Source organism: Sceloporus occidentalis, unplaced genomic scaffold (genome assembly GCF_023333645.1).
Source record: "Sceloporus occidentalis isolate IW3139 unplaced genomic scaffold, rSceOcc1.0.p SCAF_3, whole genome shotgun sequence".
NCBI lineage: Eukaryota > Metazoa > Chordata > Lepidosauria > Squamata > Phrynosomatidae > Sceloporus > Sceloporus occidentalis.
This window is the reverse complement of record NW_028316983.1, coordinates 83,716,037-83,733,168: the sequence shown is the minus strand read 5'-3', so window position 1 is coordinate 83,733,168 and position 17,132 is coordinate 83,716,037. Positions and strand designations below refer to the sequence as shown.

At 39.0% G+C, this 17,132-nt stretch overlaps 1 protein-coding gene across 9 annotated transcripts in view; it reads left to right on the top strand.

Annotated features, from left to right (window-relative positions):
* Positions 1-17,132, top strand: part of DAB1 (DAB adaptor protein 1) — an 831,182-nt gene that overhangs the window by 406,064 nt on the left and 407,986 nt on the right. For all 9 annotated transcript variants that reach the window (XM_089515261.1, XM_089515260.1, XM_089515257.1 and 6 more), the window contains one exon: positions 13,070-13,146. The gene's annotated coding sequence lies outside the window, so the exon portion shown is untranslated. The remainder of the gene's footprint in view (positions 1-13,069; positions 13,147-17,132) is intronic.

Here is a 17,132-nt window from a genome sequence, read left to right as displayed (position 1 = left end):
TCTCTCTGGGTGCATCCACATTGTAGCAATAATGCAGGTTGACACCACTTGAAGTGTTATAACTCCACAGTATGGAATCCTGGGATTTATAGTTTTACAAGGTCCCTAGCCTTCTCCAACAAAGGGGCTAAACAGACTGGTGATAAACACCAGTATTGGAGTGGAGTGCAGGCATGGCGACCATATGCTGCACGCCCCGACTCTGTCCTGATGCTGGTGTCATGTTGCCTTCCTGCCCACATAGCAGGCGGCATCATGCCATTTCTTTGGCACAGTGTTTAGATGCACTGCACCAAAGAAATCTGGAAAAGCCGCCAGGGTGTCAGCAAGGGTGGCTTTTTGCCACTCTAAAAAGGACCAGCATTTTACCAGTTTCTTTAGAGCCAGCAAAGTGCTGGATTGGGCCCATGGCATGCGGTTGCTGTGCGCACGATCCGGTGCTGAAAAGGGTGGCATCAAGTCACTGCTTTGGGGCCATCTGTTTTACCCCAAAGTGTGCTAGTGCTTCACAAAACTTTAGGATGAAGCCATGGCAGTTAAAGTGGTATCAACTGTTATTTCTACAGTGTAGATGATCCTCTCTCTCTCTCTCTCTCTCTCTCTCTCTCTCTCTCTCTCAACAGTTAGTTTATGGCACAGAAATGAAATTCACTTGTTTCATTCTTGTATGCAATAACAAATAATTTCAACAATTTGCTTCTTCTCTATGAAAGCACCACTGTTTAGCAAAAGTTTCAGGCAGCATTGGTATTTAGAGTTTGGATTGGAAATTTGGTGAGACACCAGAGCTCTCTGAGAAAGAAGGCTAAATATCTCACCAAACTACCAATCCCAGAATTCCATAGCATTAAGCCATGGTAGTTGAAGTGGTGTCAAAATGCTGTATATCTGCAGTGCAGATGCAGCCCTCATCAATATGGTAAATCAGAGGGAACAAGCAGCCATAAAGATAACAGTCATCACAGATGTTGGTTGCCATAGACTGAGGTCACCATATTAAGAAAGATCTTATCTGCCAGCATGAGACTATTACTTTAGTACTATGTTCTTGAATATCAAGCCCATTGGGGTTGTTGTTGCTGCTACTGTTGTTGTGTGCCTTCATGTCATTTCAATCTTATGGTGACTCTATCATGGGATTTCTTGGCAAGATTTGTTGAAAGAAGTTTTACCATTGCCTTCTCCTGAGGCTGAGAGCATGTGACTTATTTTATGGGGTCCTGAACATACTTATATCTTTAGGAGTTCCTCATGTGATGAAGACCATGAGCAGCTTGTGTTTACTTACTCAAAACCAAGAAAACCCTCTTCTACAGCAGGGGTGGACAAGGAAATAATTGCCCCCATATGCTCCCAGCAGGCTTTTAGTGACTTCTAGTTCCCATTTGAGCCTTTTTTTTGTGGGGGGGGCATCCTTAACTGTTTTAGATGTTTGGAAGGATAATGTAGAGGATGACATGATGGCCTTTTGGGTGAATATCAGGCCAAACATTACCCACAAAACACCCTGGAATAGTGTTATAATGACCTGGAGGCAGCAGAAATGTGACTGGGGGCTGCTTCCCCAACTTAGTATAAAGAAAATGAGGCAGAAATTCAGTCAGCCTCAAGAGGGTGAAGGGTGGCAGCATTTTTCCCAGCAGCTGCCTGAGTTTGGTAAGAATGTACTGACATTTGCACACTTTTTCACATTTGGTGAAGTTTTTTAAAAAATGTGAATGTGGGAAATAGTAAAACAGAAAGAATCCTTTTTCAAGGCCTAGGGTTTGGAGTACATTGGGCTGTGCAGACTGCCCCTAAGGGGCAGCCTGCTGCTGCCTCTGTCTTTGCTGGACTGGATCCACAGCAACCACACACTGTGGCCCCAATCTGGCCTTTCCAGGGCAAAAACAGAGCCACAAAAAAGAAACTGTGGCTTTAAGATGCTCCTTTGGCACAGCACCAGAGGAGTGTCATGATGCCATGCACCATGTGGAGCAGTGTGAGGTGTTACGCCCCCCTGAGGGTGGAGTCGGAGCATGTGTCATGTGGATGCTACATTCCAACTCCACCCCCAGGCCAAGCTTAATGGCTGGATTGCATAGGCTGCATAACTCTCAAAAGTGAATATGAATATGAATCTCAGTGTGTACCTTAATGCTCAGTTAGTGTTGCCACTTCTGAGCTGCTCCTCATCTTTAATATTTTCATATTTGTAGTCAGGTACAACAGTTGGGAACTGTTGGTACAGTGAACTCCATTTCAGTTCATTGTTGAAGTAGTTATCCAAATCCACACATTTCTTCCTATTTGGAATTTGATCATTTAAAAATCTGAATGCCTGTGTGCCTTCAAGTTATTTTCAACTTATAGCAACCCTATCATTCAGTTTTCATGGCAAGATTTTAGAGGAAGTTTGCCACTGCCTTCCTCTGAGGCAGAGAGTATGTGACTTACCCAAGGTCACTCAGTATGTTTCAGGGCCAAGCCAGAAACAAACTCTGGTATCCAGAATCACAGTCCCATGTTCAAACCATCATACCATAAGGATATTGCCTAAAATTTAGGCCTTAAATAGAGCATCTTTTAAGGGTATGTTCTCTAACAGCTGCTGTTTCCCAGCATTTTGGAGCCAGAGTGAACATGGGCAACCCTTAAAATAACATATTAAATTGAAACTTCTTTGGTTAATTGAATATGCCATCTCCTTCATTTACAATAATGACAAAGAAATCAGAAGGTTTAGAGACAAATATTTCAAGCAAAATATAATTGAAAGCAATGTACCAGCAAAATGACCTGGAAATTATAACGCATTTGTAATATTTTGGTTTGCTTCATGTTATATGTCATTTAGGCCGGAAACCTTTCTCATTTGCAAGTACCTTTCACTGAAAGAGCCAGTACAAATGAAACAGGAAAAAATGTGTCTTGCATGTTGGTTTCCTTCCTTCTTCCAGAGGAAGCACTGAGCGTGCCCTTTCCAGAACTCCATGCGCTAATGGAAGCACATTATCTTCTAATAATGGCACCATTAATGTGTGTCACCCGTGAAGCTCAATACAGACCATCGCTTTTCCTGAGAAATGAAGGTGTGTGTGCCATTCTGTTATCTGAAAGTGTGCAAAGGGAAAAGAGTGGATGACACTAGGGAAGATACTTTGCACTTCTTTAACATCCTCTTTGTGACATCTATGGATTGTTTATGAGCACTTAACAAGTATTAAGCTTCAAAATACCTCCTTAAGGTCACAGAGCAATCTGCGGGAAAGCAATCTCTGTCAGGTCTTCTGACTGAGAATATTGAATCCCTGCTTGGTCCCTTTCAGTCTTGACACGCATAAGACCCATTCTAACAATATTTATGTGAGTTGTGGTGATCATGTGAGTTCTATACCCTTGTATATATTAGGGAAGGATACTGGGAAGGGCAACTATGATCCCCCTGATGGTTCTTGTGTACAACTTCCATCAGCCCTAGCCACACAACAATGAGGAATTATGGGAACTGCAGTCTAGCAGCACTGGAGAGCCCATGCCATCTTTAAAGCAATGATTGTAAGTGGATGTGTGACACCCCCTTCTAGATCAAAACACCTATCAATATAGCCTATGGGAAGGGATTATAGGGGCAATAAACCAGCAGCATCTGGATGGCCCCAGGTTGTCCACCCCTGATGTAGAGGTCCCAGAGCCTTTCCTTATAGTAAAGTAAGAGCTGTTTCACATTATTCCATCTCCCTCACAATGTGGATTGCTCTATTTGATATTGAGATTAAATTGTGTTAGCATTATGATGCGTCTCAAGAAAGTTGCACAGATTAGGAAGATGAGATCCACAGTAACTCTTTGGTCTCACTGTATGTGAGAACAGAGACAATCACACTACTATTTGCATGGAACAAAGTACAACTGGCCCTCCACATCAATGGAATCTGCACTCATGGATTCAAACATCCATGGCTTGAAAATATTGTTTAAAAATCCAAAAATCAATCCTTGATTTGATATAAGGGATGCCATTTTACTATGCCATTTTATACAGTGGGACTTGAGCATCCCCAGATTTTGGTATCAAAATCCTATTAATACCAACGGCATAGCCAAATTATCAGAAATCTTAGCATGAAAGATACAAAAACATTTGGTTTTTGGTTGTTGTTGTTGTTTTTGCAGGGGGTGTTACAATGACTAGGATTGAGCCAGAGGCCATAGTTTTTACTGAAACCTATTTTATAATGAAAATGGTGATAGACAACAAAGTGATTAGTTCTACATTAAGGTTCAACCTACAGTTTATTAGTAAGAGTAACACTAAGCCACAAAAGTAAAATAAAAATCTGTATAAAATGTCCAGATGTTCACTCAAAGCATTGATCAGATTAATACACTCTTGCCTTGATTCTGTTTAGTAGTAAAATTCTAAAGCACAATTCATAATATCCCACAGTCTATGAGACCATATGCCTGGCCTATCTATTCATTTGAATGTGGTATAAACATCTTTTGCATTTCATATTACAAGCAAGTTGTTTCAATCCATCCCTTCTCTCTTTCCCCCATAATTGCTGTGCTGCTTCATCTATCTGTCTATCTATCTGTCTATCTGCAAATGTGCCAAATTAGACAAAAATGAATGGTGGGTTAAAAAAAAGAACAAAGAAAGATATTTTAAAATACAAAAAGTCTAGGCATTTTTGGAACTAAAATTAATAGGTTGAGATCAATAGGACCTGAAATAAATGTATTTCTGGGTAACATTTCTCTTGCAAACTTGCAAGAAAGTGTGGCCCATAGGCCAGATGTGGTCCTTGAATCCAACTTTGACAGGTTCAGTATGGTGTAGTGGTTTGAGTGTTGGACTACAACTCTGGAGATCTGAGTTCACTTCCATGCCCAGCCATGGAAACCCACTGGACTTGGGTAAGTCATACATTCTCAGCCCCCCCCCCCAAAAAAAAAAAAAAACCTCATGACCTTAGGGTCGCCATAAGTTGGAAACAACTTGAAGGCACCCACCAACAAAAACAACAACAAAGTTCTCCCTGAATGCCTCCCAAATTTAATTTTTGGTGCAATTTTGGGATGATTTTCTGCCTGAAATCTGCCCCTACATGACTCATAGTGGACAAATAAGAGCAGTGTTACTGCTCTTGTTACAGGCTATCAAGATATTAATTTCAGTCTCAAAAATATGCTTAGAATTTGCTGCAACTCATTAACACACAGTTTGAGTTGTCTCAGATTTATACAGCAAGGGCAAAAGCCAGTGATCACTCAATAAAAACAGCAGAAAAAAACTGGAGATGCCTCTCAAGGTGCTCAATGGACAAATGATTTATTGATTAAAAAGCCTTACATGTTTTAGACTGTACATGCTCTCAAAAGCCTTCTTCAAGGGTTATTTCTTCAAGGGCTGCTTCAGAAACTTCACCTGCAACACTCACAACATTTACTGGCCAAATTAAGGAAACCCTTTCCATTTGTCCAGAAAATGGTGTGAGAGTTTCAGCTCCAGATATTTTGGAAGTTATCAAGTAGCCACTGAAGAAGACTTTTAAGAACATATACAGGCTAAAACATAGGGGGCTTTATATCAATAAATCATTCATATATTGAGCACCTTGAAGCATGTCTCCAGTTTTTCCCTCAGATTGCAGTAGACCAAGGGGTTTTTGAAGCAGTGCTGAGCAACACTCATCAGCCCTAGCCATCATAACCAAAGATGAGGAGTGCTAGGAGCTGCCCATCCATGTTTTAAAGCTGTTTGGGCTTCTGAACTTCCAAGTTTCTAGCTCTTTCCCTTATCTTTGTGCACTTTAATCCACTCTGTCCCTTCCTGATTTGAGTTTCATCCAAAGCAGTAAACAATGGTTTGCATATGCCCTGCAACCATGGATGGAAAACAGGATCAAATCTTCAAAAGATATTAGTACTGAGACAGGCGAGCAATAATATGTTTTTCATTCCTACCTCACTGAGACTATTTTTATTACTTCAGTTCAAACATCTCTGCCGTAGGTGCCAAATTAGGTCATGAATAACAAAGAAGATATTTTATTATATTTTGATTAATCATTTATACAGTACTTCTAATGTGTAAAGTGTTTTACAATATTTATTTCTCTCTTCTGGCTTGGAAAGTGTCACCTTGCTCTATTTGCACTCCTCCATTTGCAACAAAGTGGCTGGTTTTTACTTTAGAAGTGTGTTGAAAATACTACTAATTTCAATATATTTATTGTACAACTGAAGAAAAACCTGCAACATCCCTTCTGAAAAATATGCTTGGACCATCTGCTAAAGTAAATAAAGGGATTACATTTTGTGACATTCTGGACAATATAGGCTAAGAATTTGTTTTTAAACAAAGATGCTTTCTGAGGGAGTCGATTTTGTCAGTAATGGAGTATTAGTTGATATAATCAGGAATCAAATTATGCTTAATGTAAATAAAAATTATCAATCCTGCTTTAAAAATGTAAATACAGAGATATTGATCATGAACCAGCTTGATTTCAGCACTCGTCCTGTTTCAGTGGCCATAAACTTAACCTTTTGCAATAATTTGGAGCCAAAGTGGCATGAATGAAAGAAACTTTCCCATCTTTCACCTTCTCCACCATCCCCTATGGGAACCTGAACAGCTTCATTGGGCAACCCTCTTGATCATGTGGCACAGAACCTATAGACTGAAAGACGAATCACTACAATTTAGGTTAATGCAGTGGGGGGTGGGGAATCTGTTGTTCAATCTGCCTTCCACTTGCACATCTTTGGAACCAATCCCTTTGAGACCTGTGAAATTGATAATGTATAATTATAGCCAATGTCCAGTGGGAAAGTTCCAGTGATGGAACTGCTTCCCTGAGTGGAAATAAGTGGGGGATTCCCCTTCTCCTCTGTAGCCCACTCTTCTTTCTGTCTTCAGAATCTGCTTCTAGCAGGCGACCTGCTGGACTAGATATTCTAGCACAGTGGAGGGCTGCAGGACCAGCAAGGGCTAAAGAAGTCCTATCATGTTAATGGAGATTCATTAGTGTGATATTAGATTTAGGTGTTTGGTGGGAATATATCCATTGAGATCCTCCAAATCATTATTAAGAGAAAACATACTGCTTTATTTAAATGGTACTGATAGTTCCGATAAGTATATTCCTGTTTTCAAAGACATATGAAGTTAGTCATTATCCCTTTCTTTCCTATAGTGCAATATTTCCATTTCCCTTTTCCCACACTCTTCATTTCCATGTTTAAGTTTTCTATAAGGTTTTGGGTACTTTTCCTGAAATATTAATAAATCCAACAGCTTTTGTATTCTTTCGCTTGGGCATAAACAGAAACAAGGGATGCTGGCCACCTTTTCTTCACAACTGTAAGAACGCTGGCTTTGTGTCAGTGACTCATTATTTTTCGTTGTGGTGCATTCAGAAACTAGACAGTTTAGGTTTTCCACTACATTTTTCAGGACATTTAAAGACAGTGGGAGAGGTAATTTCCACAGCGTTAGCATTACTACAGTAATGCCTCTTTTGAAAAAGCTGATGGTAGAAAATAGGAGCCATTAGTTAGTTAATGAATGTTGTACATTCTACTTTCTTATGAAAGGGTTAATTCCTATGTCTTTTATTTACCAAAAGAGGTCACTGGGAATTCAGTAGATGGAGCATCTGTAGTGGTCTTTAGATTACTGTTGGGTATATTCATCAATCACAATCTACGTGTACTTAAGGACTTTTTACTGTAACTCCTATTCAAAATCCTCTTTTTCCAAAACTGAATGTAACCAGCTTTCTCTCCATTGCAAGAAAGTCTGAAAAAAGTGAACAGTTTTTGAGTATTCTTTGCATTTTGGAATGTATTCTGCCAAAATAGTTCCACACTTTTTTAAACACTGAAAACAGCATTTTGTGTGCAGACATGTTGTTTTCCATGCAGAAAATGTGTTCAGGTCATGGATACCATATAAATGAACACTGTAGAAAAACTTGAACAATGTCAAAACCTGACAAGGTAGAACTTAAAATGTTACATTCTATTACTTTGCAGCTGCATACTTCTGTAATAGTTGTGACAAGTTAAAGTTAAAGAAATAGAACAAATATAGCTACTTGAACTGTTCAAAGTGTCCTAGGAGCTGGGACTGGGCAATCCTGTTAGAATCCTGTGAACTGTGTGTGTGTGTTTGTGTGTGTGTGTGTGTGTTCTTGAAACAAAACATTCTGGCCCCCATGGTTTCAGGAAAGTCTTAAAATTAAGGATCTGAAATATCTGAAATGCTTACTCATATTTACTTATTAAATTAAAGGCTATGAACAATCCTGTGATTATTTTGTTTTTAAAACTCATGGAATTTGGGTATTTATGGAATTCAAACAGAGATAGAAGGAAACTCCCTGTCCTATCATTCCATTTTCCTATTTGGGTGCATTTAGCATTCAAAAATGAGATACCAAAATCTGCAGAGCTCATAGACAGCCTTGATTAATATGGACCTTGCCATCCACCCACAATTTCTATTTTCTCGATACATATTGACTTTCCTATTAGTTATAGTGAGACAGTTGCCTCAGATAGCAGTTGTGGATGGTGGGGAATCTCGCTGATGTGTTGGAGGATAAACTGTATGGACCATGTTACATGCCCTGCCTTTCTTAGGATATTCTGCTACAACCAAGCATAGTGAACAATACTGTTCTGTTGCCAGTTTTGAGCCAGGAGTCAGCTTCCAGTCCTATAGGTTTCTACAGCTCTGCTGTTTCTTCATTGTGGCAACATCTTACATGAGAAGTGTGATGTGTCTAGAGAGATGGTTCCTCTTTGCTGCAGGCATCCTATACCAGAAAATGTGGAGAGGCTTCATGTGAAGAGGGACCATTCATCTTTAGATATGTTTCTTTCCACGCGAGGAAAGCAATGGCAGAGAGGGTGGGGTGGGGCACTCTCTTGCTCTCCTGTTATTGGTGTTATTAAGTTACATGTAAGGAAGGGAATAATTAAGTGACAAGCAGCATCTGAACAGGACATATATGTGAAATACAATGGAGGAGAAAACATGTTTTCCTTTGGCTTAGGTAACAAAATGTACATGATTCACTTTGTCCAAAAGCATGAGGCTTGACAGCTTTATCATCTAGTTTGTGATTTTTAAATGAGTACATGAACATACCCAAACACACTCAAAAAAAGCTGTGTCTACCTGAAAGCCAAGGTACCTGGAAGCCCCATCTTCAGCAAGGCACAGGCTGTCTGTCTGCCATGATAACCTATTATCCATGTTGACTGTAAAAAATAAGGTATCAGTGTCCTAGCACAGCATGCAAAGTTTACAGGGCAAGAGATAGACCACTGATCTGATGTAGCCAGCCAGATTCTTACAATCTCATTCAGCAAAAGCAGATCCATGGTCCATAGGCTGTGATGTTCAGCTTGAGTGCCGACGGATGTCTACCATTCATAGATTTACTTTTCTTATGTAAGCATTATCCTAGCATGAAATATCTATCTTTAAGCCAATGACCTGAGAAATGTTTTTTCCCCTTCCAGTTTGACTTCTCCTCCTCCCCTTCCTCCCCTACTTAATCATTCTTAATTTTATTTATGTATCTCATCTCCCTGGGGAGACAATACACTAATTAACAGTGTAGCTTATTAGGTTTGTGTTATTTTCTCATCATAATGTACACCAAATGAACCTGATGCTCCAGATCAGGTTACTGGATGACTGGCCTTTTAAAAAATTTTATTTTGGTAGTCAGACACACATGACAAGCGATGCATTTCTGGGTGATTATGCCTTGAGGAGTGCTATGGGGACACAAGGTCAAAAGGCTGAGTGACTTTAACTACCTGAAAGAGCAGAATGATCCCTTTGAAATTGGCTATCTGGAATGTGTTGTGGCTACGTGGAGTTATCAAAGCAATAAAAAACAAAACGTGTGTGTGCCAGCACATGCATACACACACCCGCACACAGGTATAGGGCAATTTGACATTCTTATATAGCATCATGCATGCAAGGAGGATACAAAACCAGCCCAGGCATCAAAATTGTTCTATAAAAAGAGTAAGGAACTGATTCTGGTGGGGATTTTTGTTTGTTTGTTTAAACATGTATAGCTCACCATTCTACCTCTGAGGGTTCCCAAACAGACACAACAGTGTGTGTGTGTGTGTGTGTGTGTGTGTGTGTGTGTGTGTGTGAAATACTATTAAATTTAATTGATTTCTATCACCGAGGCACTCAAGGTGGCTAATAGTAATAAAGTACAGTTAATGAACACTGTCTTGATTAAAAACGTAACATAAAGTCAAATACAATTAAAATACAACAGAAGATGTAACCAATGCAGCACTCAGATGGTTAGATTTCATCAACATTGGGCCAATATGGGAATAGAAAAGCATGGAAGGTCTGGAGGTGAGCACAGCAGCCCATGGATTGCCCTTTGCCCCACCCATGATGCTGAGAGATTTGGCCATAAAAGCCTTGACCTGCTTTATGAAGCGCTGAAGCCCAGACATTTCAGTGAGAAATAGGTGTCAGAAACCTGGATCTTGTACACCTGACATTCTGCTCATCCTTGCTAAGTCGTCGCTGTCAGTCGTTTGTTTCTTGTTGATTTTATATTCTCAACTAGAGATTCAAGGCAGCTTACAAATTAAAATGCAATAGAGTTAAGACTAACATTGAAAAGGAATTAAACTAGCACAATTAAAATCAATTTGAAATTTAATAGTTAAAATAATAAAGAGCAGTTGGGGGGGGGGATACAATAAAAACTATACAGCCTTCCCTTTCACAATCCCTTCTTTGAAACCTACAGTTCTCAAATGCCTGTTGTTTTTGTTTTGTTTTTAAGTCTTTGCCTAATGATGGAAGGACTGCAAGGGCCTGTTTTAGCTTCCTTTGGAAGAGAGTTCTAGAGTCTAAGTCCCTTTCTCATTTTTCCACCAGTTGGACATGTGAAAGAGGTCCTCTCAAAATGATTTTAGCACCCAGGCAGGGTCTTCTATGGAAACACACTCTCTAGGGCTGCACCTACACTACAGAATTAATGCAGCTTGACACTACTTTAACTACCATGCTGTGGAATTCTGGGATTTGTGGAGACACAACAAACTATAATTACTAGGATTCTGTAGGATGGAACCATGACAGTTAAAGTAATTTCAAACTGCATTAATTCTGTAGTGTGGCAGCCACCTCAGATAGGAAGGACCTAAGCTGTATAAGGTTTTATAATAGGAACGTTGAATTTAGCCTGGAAGCAGCCAAACAGCCAGTGGAGCTGTACAATACAATTAAAACAGTACAACATTCTCTCAAATCTATGACTGGAATTCTCTGCATAGTTAGCTATGTAGCAAAGGTTCTAAGGAATCTTGTTAGTGAATGCAAAGAATTCACTAGCAAGAGTGTCTCGGTGCTCACTGGGCTCTGCCGTTTTACATTTGCGCTGCTATCCTGATTCTCATTGGTCCCATTGTGCCCATCACTCCTATTGTGCATTGGTCTCATTGAGCATCAGGTCCCATTTTTCATCTTTCCTGTTGTGCATCAGGTCCCTTTGTGCATGGGGTCCCAATGTGCACTAGTTCTGTTGTGTACCAAGTCTTGTTATGCACAGGTTCCATTGTGTGTGTATCCCAATCCATAATGGTTACTTTGCTGGCTCTGCTACACAGGAATGTAACAGCAGCCTCTTGCTGAACACAGGCATTGTGAAACTGTAAAAATCTATTTTCTGCATTTACAAAGATGCAAGTACCCAAGTGAACTCTTGACCTATTCTTTAGGAACCAAGACTTCTCAAAAGCCTGTTGGATTTTTGAAAGTCTTCACCAGTTGATGGAAGGAGGGGAGCATTTTAGTCTAATTAGGAAAGGAGTTCCAGAACCTAGGAGCAGACACTGAAAATGCCCTATTTCACATTCCCAAAAGTAGTCCCTGTGGAAGTGGTGAGACTGAGGAGCTTAATCCATGGTATTTTAATTCAGTTTACCTCTATCCGGTTTAAACCTTAATTTGGGCAGCACCTTGATATTATCAGATTATTTTTGCCAACTAATTTGCTGCTCAAAAACAGACCGGGTAAATCCCCGCTTCCAGGAGTGCTCCACCAGACATTTTCTCAACTTGGAAAACTCCCGGACTCAAAAAGAACTGGGAAGAGTGGCTCTGGAAGCAGGAATGAACCCAGGATGTATTTGGGTGAGAAATTTGGTGGCAAAACTGTCTGTTAAAATCAAGATGCCACCTGAATTAAGAATAAATCTGGATAGAGACAAGCCGAATTAAAACACCATGGAATAAGGTCCAGGGAGAAGGGCCTCTTGTAAAGATTTCAGGACCCAAGCAGCGTTATATATGGAAATATACTCTGTGAGATGGGTTGGACTTAAGCTGTGCATGGCTTTATAAGTCATAACTAGGGCTTTGAATTGTGCCTGTAAATAGATCAGCAGCCAGTGGTACAATTCAAGGGAGTTATATGGTTCCTGAAATCACATATAATTTAAATCATTGTTGGGAAACTTATTGCCTCCCAGATGGTTATAGCCTCCAATTTTCATCAGCCCTAGCCAGTGTTAGAGGGGCACAGGTTCCTGAATCTTACTTCAAATTAATTTTAAACAAGCCAGTGTAGCAGGCCATACACACACACACACACACACACACACACAGTGTGTGTGTGTGTGTGTGTGTGTGTGTGTGAATAACAGTGTGTGTGTGTGTGTGTGTGTGTGTGTGAATAACAGTGTAGCAGAAAATCAATATTTTTTTCCTCATGTGTTAACTGTACCAGTCCAAGTTTGATTGTGTGAATTGTTACAGATCAGCATCACAAATACCAATCATATGGGCACCATGACACATGGAGGTTATTTTATTTTCAATCGATAAAATGATTCCTTGATATCTATAATTTCGAAATGATCATGTGAATTGTCCTTAACCTGGTGAGCTTTTCCAATGATTTTCTTTATTCCTCTGAAAACAGTTTCATAAAGCCCACCCAACCAAACTAATGTAAGAGACATGTGCAAATTCAGCTTTCTGATTGGTGTTTTCATTTCTTTTAAACAGTGACCAGGACTTGGTGACTGCAAGGTGGATCTAGGCTTAATGACTGGAAAAAGGTTTGCTTTTCCTGAAGTACTGAGGTAATGTTTTTTTTTTTTTTTTTACAAAAATGTCATTGGTTGTAAAAGCATTATTTTAACTATAATGCATGACCTCTATTATCAGTCAGCAACCTGGGTAGAGAGAAACAATATTTTATACTAACAGTTCTGTCAGATAGTAAAGGCTTCCTGAATGCTTTCAACTAGCATGATTTAGCATGATTTGTCCACTCAGTTAGGGCAAAAAGAAGTGTATCTATTTATCCAGAGGTTTATTTTTCACCCAATGATAGCTTAGTCACCTGAAACAACTATCATAAAGCTGTTATTATCAGTAGCAATCTCCAGAGGGATAGTTCTGTTGTTCTGCTGTGGTTAAAAACAACAACGAATGCTGTATAACTTTAAAGACTAACACATTTATTATGGTATAAGCTTTTGTTAATAGTACTCTGTTGTCACAAAGTATTGTTCCATTTAAGAGTGCTGTGCCATGTTCAGATCATCAGCATTTGTATGTACTGGGTTCTGATGTCCTAATATTTTATTAACTTGAAAGTTGGGATGTGTCTTTAATCCGTGTTTCACTGGGGCTCATGACATGAGACATCTGGAACTGACACTCTGCTTCTTTGTCAGTTGGCCTGTTTTTGGCAAGTTTCTGATGTGGCAGAAATATACTTCTTTATGGAAATGTGCCGCGTTAACAGCAAAGGGGAGGACTTCATGGTGGTGGCACCACTGTTTAGAAATGCAGTTCCTATAGAGATGCTTATGCTGTCCATGGACATTCGTTTTCTGTATTTGCTGCTGTGTTATTTTTAATATTATTGGAGGGTAGTATATATTAGCGTATTGTGATAGTATTCATGGTTTAGTCACTTGGAGTCTATTAGATGAAAGGACAGATATTTGAGATATAATAAAACATTTCTAAAAGTTTTTTTTAAATGCACAGCTTCTAGTTCCAGGTAAGCTGATGCTTTCCATGGTTTATTTCAGAAGAATAGAGATAATTTTCCAGACACAGAATTTTAATAACATGTACTTTCTTTTTTAAAAAAAAAATGCAGAATGGCACAGAATAAATGAGCTGTGTTTCATATCTCCTCGGTTATGCTTGCCTTATCAGAATTCTGAATTGTGTAGAGCTTTGTAACCACATTTCCACTGCAGGCTTTCTATGAGGTGAAGCAGATGGCTGATAAAGAGTGGCTTCTGGTTGCTCTGGTCATGATTGGGCCAGGACTGCAGCAACTGCATGGGCCACCCCCAAAGTGGGCTACCACCACAGGTCCCAAGCCACACCACGCCAGCCAGGAGTCACTTTTAATTGACTACATTTTAATCTGTTCCTTTGGACCAGAGCACAGCCTTGGCGTGGCTTCTGGCCACTTTGGCAGTGAGCATTATGTAAATGTCATGCCCTCAAAGCATCCAGAAGTCACTTTATTTGACCTGTTACTTTCAGGCCTATATAATTATGAGAAGGATGTCACTAGATCTGGTGGGATTGAAGTGCACATTCCTTTGCCTCTTGCCTGCATGTGCATGGAGTTTAATGGGAAGAGATATTTATATATCATTCTCAGTCTAAAGAATGTGAGCTTAAATAGGTGTCAAAACTTCATGACTGACCCTGTAAGGAATATTGTGAGTATCACTCTCCCATTTTACAAGAATTTGTATAAATCCCATGTACCTGATGAATCCATGCAACCACATAGACAGATATGTTCATTGTACAGTTTACTGGACACTACATCCATGTTTCGGGGGGGGGGGGAGGAATTATATGGAAATAATGTGCTATTTAATCCTTTGAGCTAGATGTGGGCAAAGGCCATTGTCAGTTGATATTTTTTTGCCTTTTTTTGTTGCATTTTGTCCAAATCCTTTTGGGAGGGGCACAGCAAGGAACAGTTTTCCCCCGACCATTGCCCTGACAGTAAACTGCTACTCTTGGAGGCTTCCAGGAACAATAATTACATTTTTTGGCTGGAAACAGTCGAGGAAAACAGCCTAGGGGCCACAGAAATTACCCTGAGAACATGCACTCCATGTCATGCTATATATATTTACTCAGAATGTTACATTGTGTTTAATAGGAATGGAGAGAATATTTAAAAATATTCAGAACATGGCTGAAAAACATGTTTTTTACATGTTGAGAAACTCTGTTAAGAAAATCCTGAACTAACAAGAACCTTCACAGTTCAGGACTGTTTCTGTGCAACATTCACATGTGGTTCTTTTTGCTATGAAACATACTTTTCTGCATTGAAAATAGCATTTTCTGTGAAGAAGGCAATATTTCTATGCAGAAGAAACTGTTTCCTGGGCAGAAAATTGAGGACTTATTTTGGGAAAAATTATCAAGTGTAAGTGGGAGACTTATTCTGCTCAAATTTTCCACATGGTTGATTGGCAAAGCAAACAACCTTTTCTGCACAGAAAACAACCACGCAGAACATAATATTTCTGTGTAAAAATATTATTCTCTGTCCAGAAAAGATTGTTTTCTGCACAAAACAATTACATCAACATTTTGTGCAGAGTAAATCCTCAGTTGCAAATAGGCTTCAAAAACTGTATGACTTTTGAAGACTTTTTCACAGCAGGAATATTATTATGAAAATTATTTGTCGCTTCCTTCAAAAAGAAACCTAATGAAGAATTACATCCCTAGTGTTTAAAGTGTCTTTCATCCAAGTAAATTTTCACAGGATTATAGCTATTCCCACATATGTCCCACTGAGCTCAATGGAGATTACTTCTGAGAACATATTTGTGGGATTGCACTGTAAATGTAATACAATTCACTCTGCATGAAGTAACCCTTTATACTGGCCTTGCTTTACTGTTGCAATAATGTGTTCGGCATCTCTAACCAATATAGTTTATACTAGATGAGAAAATAGTACATGATGAACATATCCTCATGTCACAACTCAATAATGCTAACAGGTACAAATAATGCTGAATATACAGTGACAATGAACTGAATAGAATCAGCACAATAAAATGATGGATAATATGCCAATAAAGTGATTGATGAAGTGATGAATCCCTTGGGGCACAGTAGGCAGATTAGTGTGTAAGGAGATAAAGTATATAAAGAACAGCTGGAAGAATGAATGAATTAAACAGTTACTTCAGGATCTATGCTTTATCCATATCTTGCTTTATTGGAACTACTCGTATTTGTATTTCACAAAGTGGCATGTGTAGAACAAAGACTTCAAGCAGGATTTCCACCCATAAAATAGCTCTAACCCTCCAAGTAGTATGCAATTTTAAAAAAAAAATAACACCAGGGAAGATAAAATATACAAATATTAAGACTTTTTTAAAAGAAATTTAGCAAGATAGCTATATTTAATTGGAAATGCACCAGTGTCTCTGTGATATTTTTAGAGGTCAAGGAAAATCTGTGTGTCTAATTAGATTTTAATCCTTAACAGCCAAACTTCAGTGAAGCTTTGAAATGGATCACTCTCCAGTCAGCCCTTTAATAAGTTACGCTCATACTATATATAGTCTTTATTTTCGATTTGGAAATTGGTTTTCATAGATAGATAGATAGATAGATAGATAGATAGATAGATAGATAGATAGACAGACAGACAGATAGATAACCTAGGTGAGCTATATAGTTGTATAATATAGTGTCATATGATAGATATGATTTTATTTCTGCATATGCCTGCAGTGCTGTCTTTAAAAGAACCCCCTCTAACCTTTAGAGTGTTCCAAATATGCCACATTTGAGTCAGAAAGTCTAGTCAATTATTTATCATCTGTGTCGCATGTTATATAACACTCTATATGAAACTTTTTTCTGAAGTTTTGAGAAAACAAGAGACTTCCCTGGGATAAAACAATAATAACTTATACTTCAAAAATGCCACCAAAACTTTAGGGCTCTTTTTAAAGGTTGGTTCACATTGAACCAAAGTTTCTGGGGAAATGAATTGGGATTATTCATCTTGGACTTAATCTTCTATGCTGGTCTCCATGAGCTT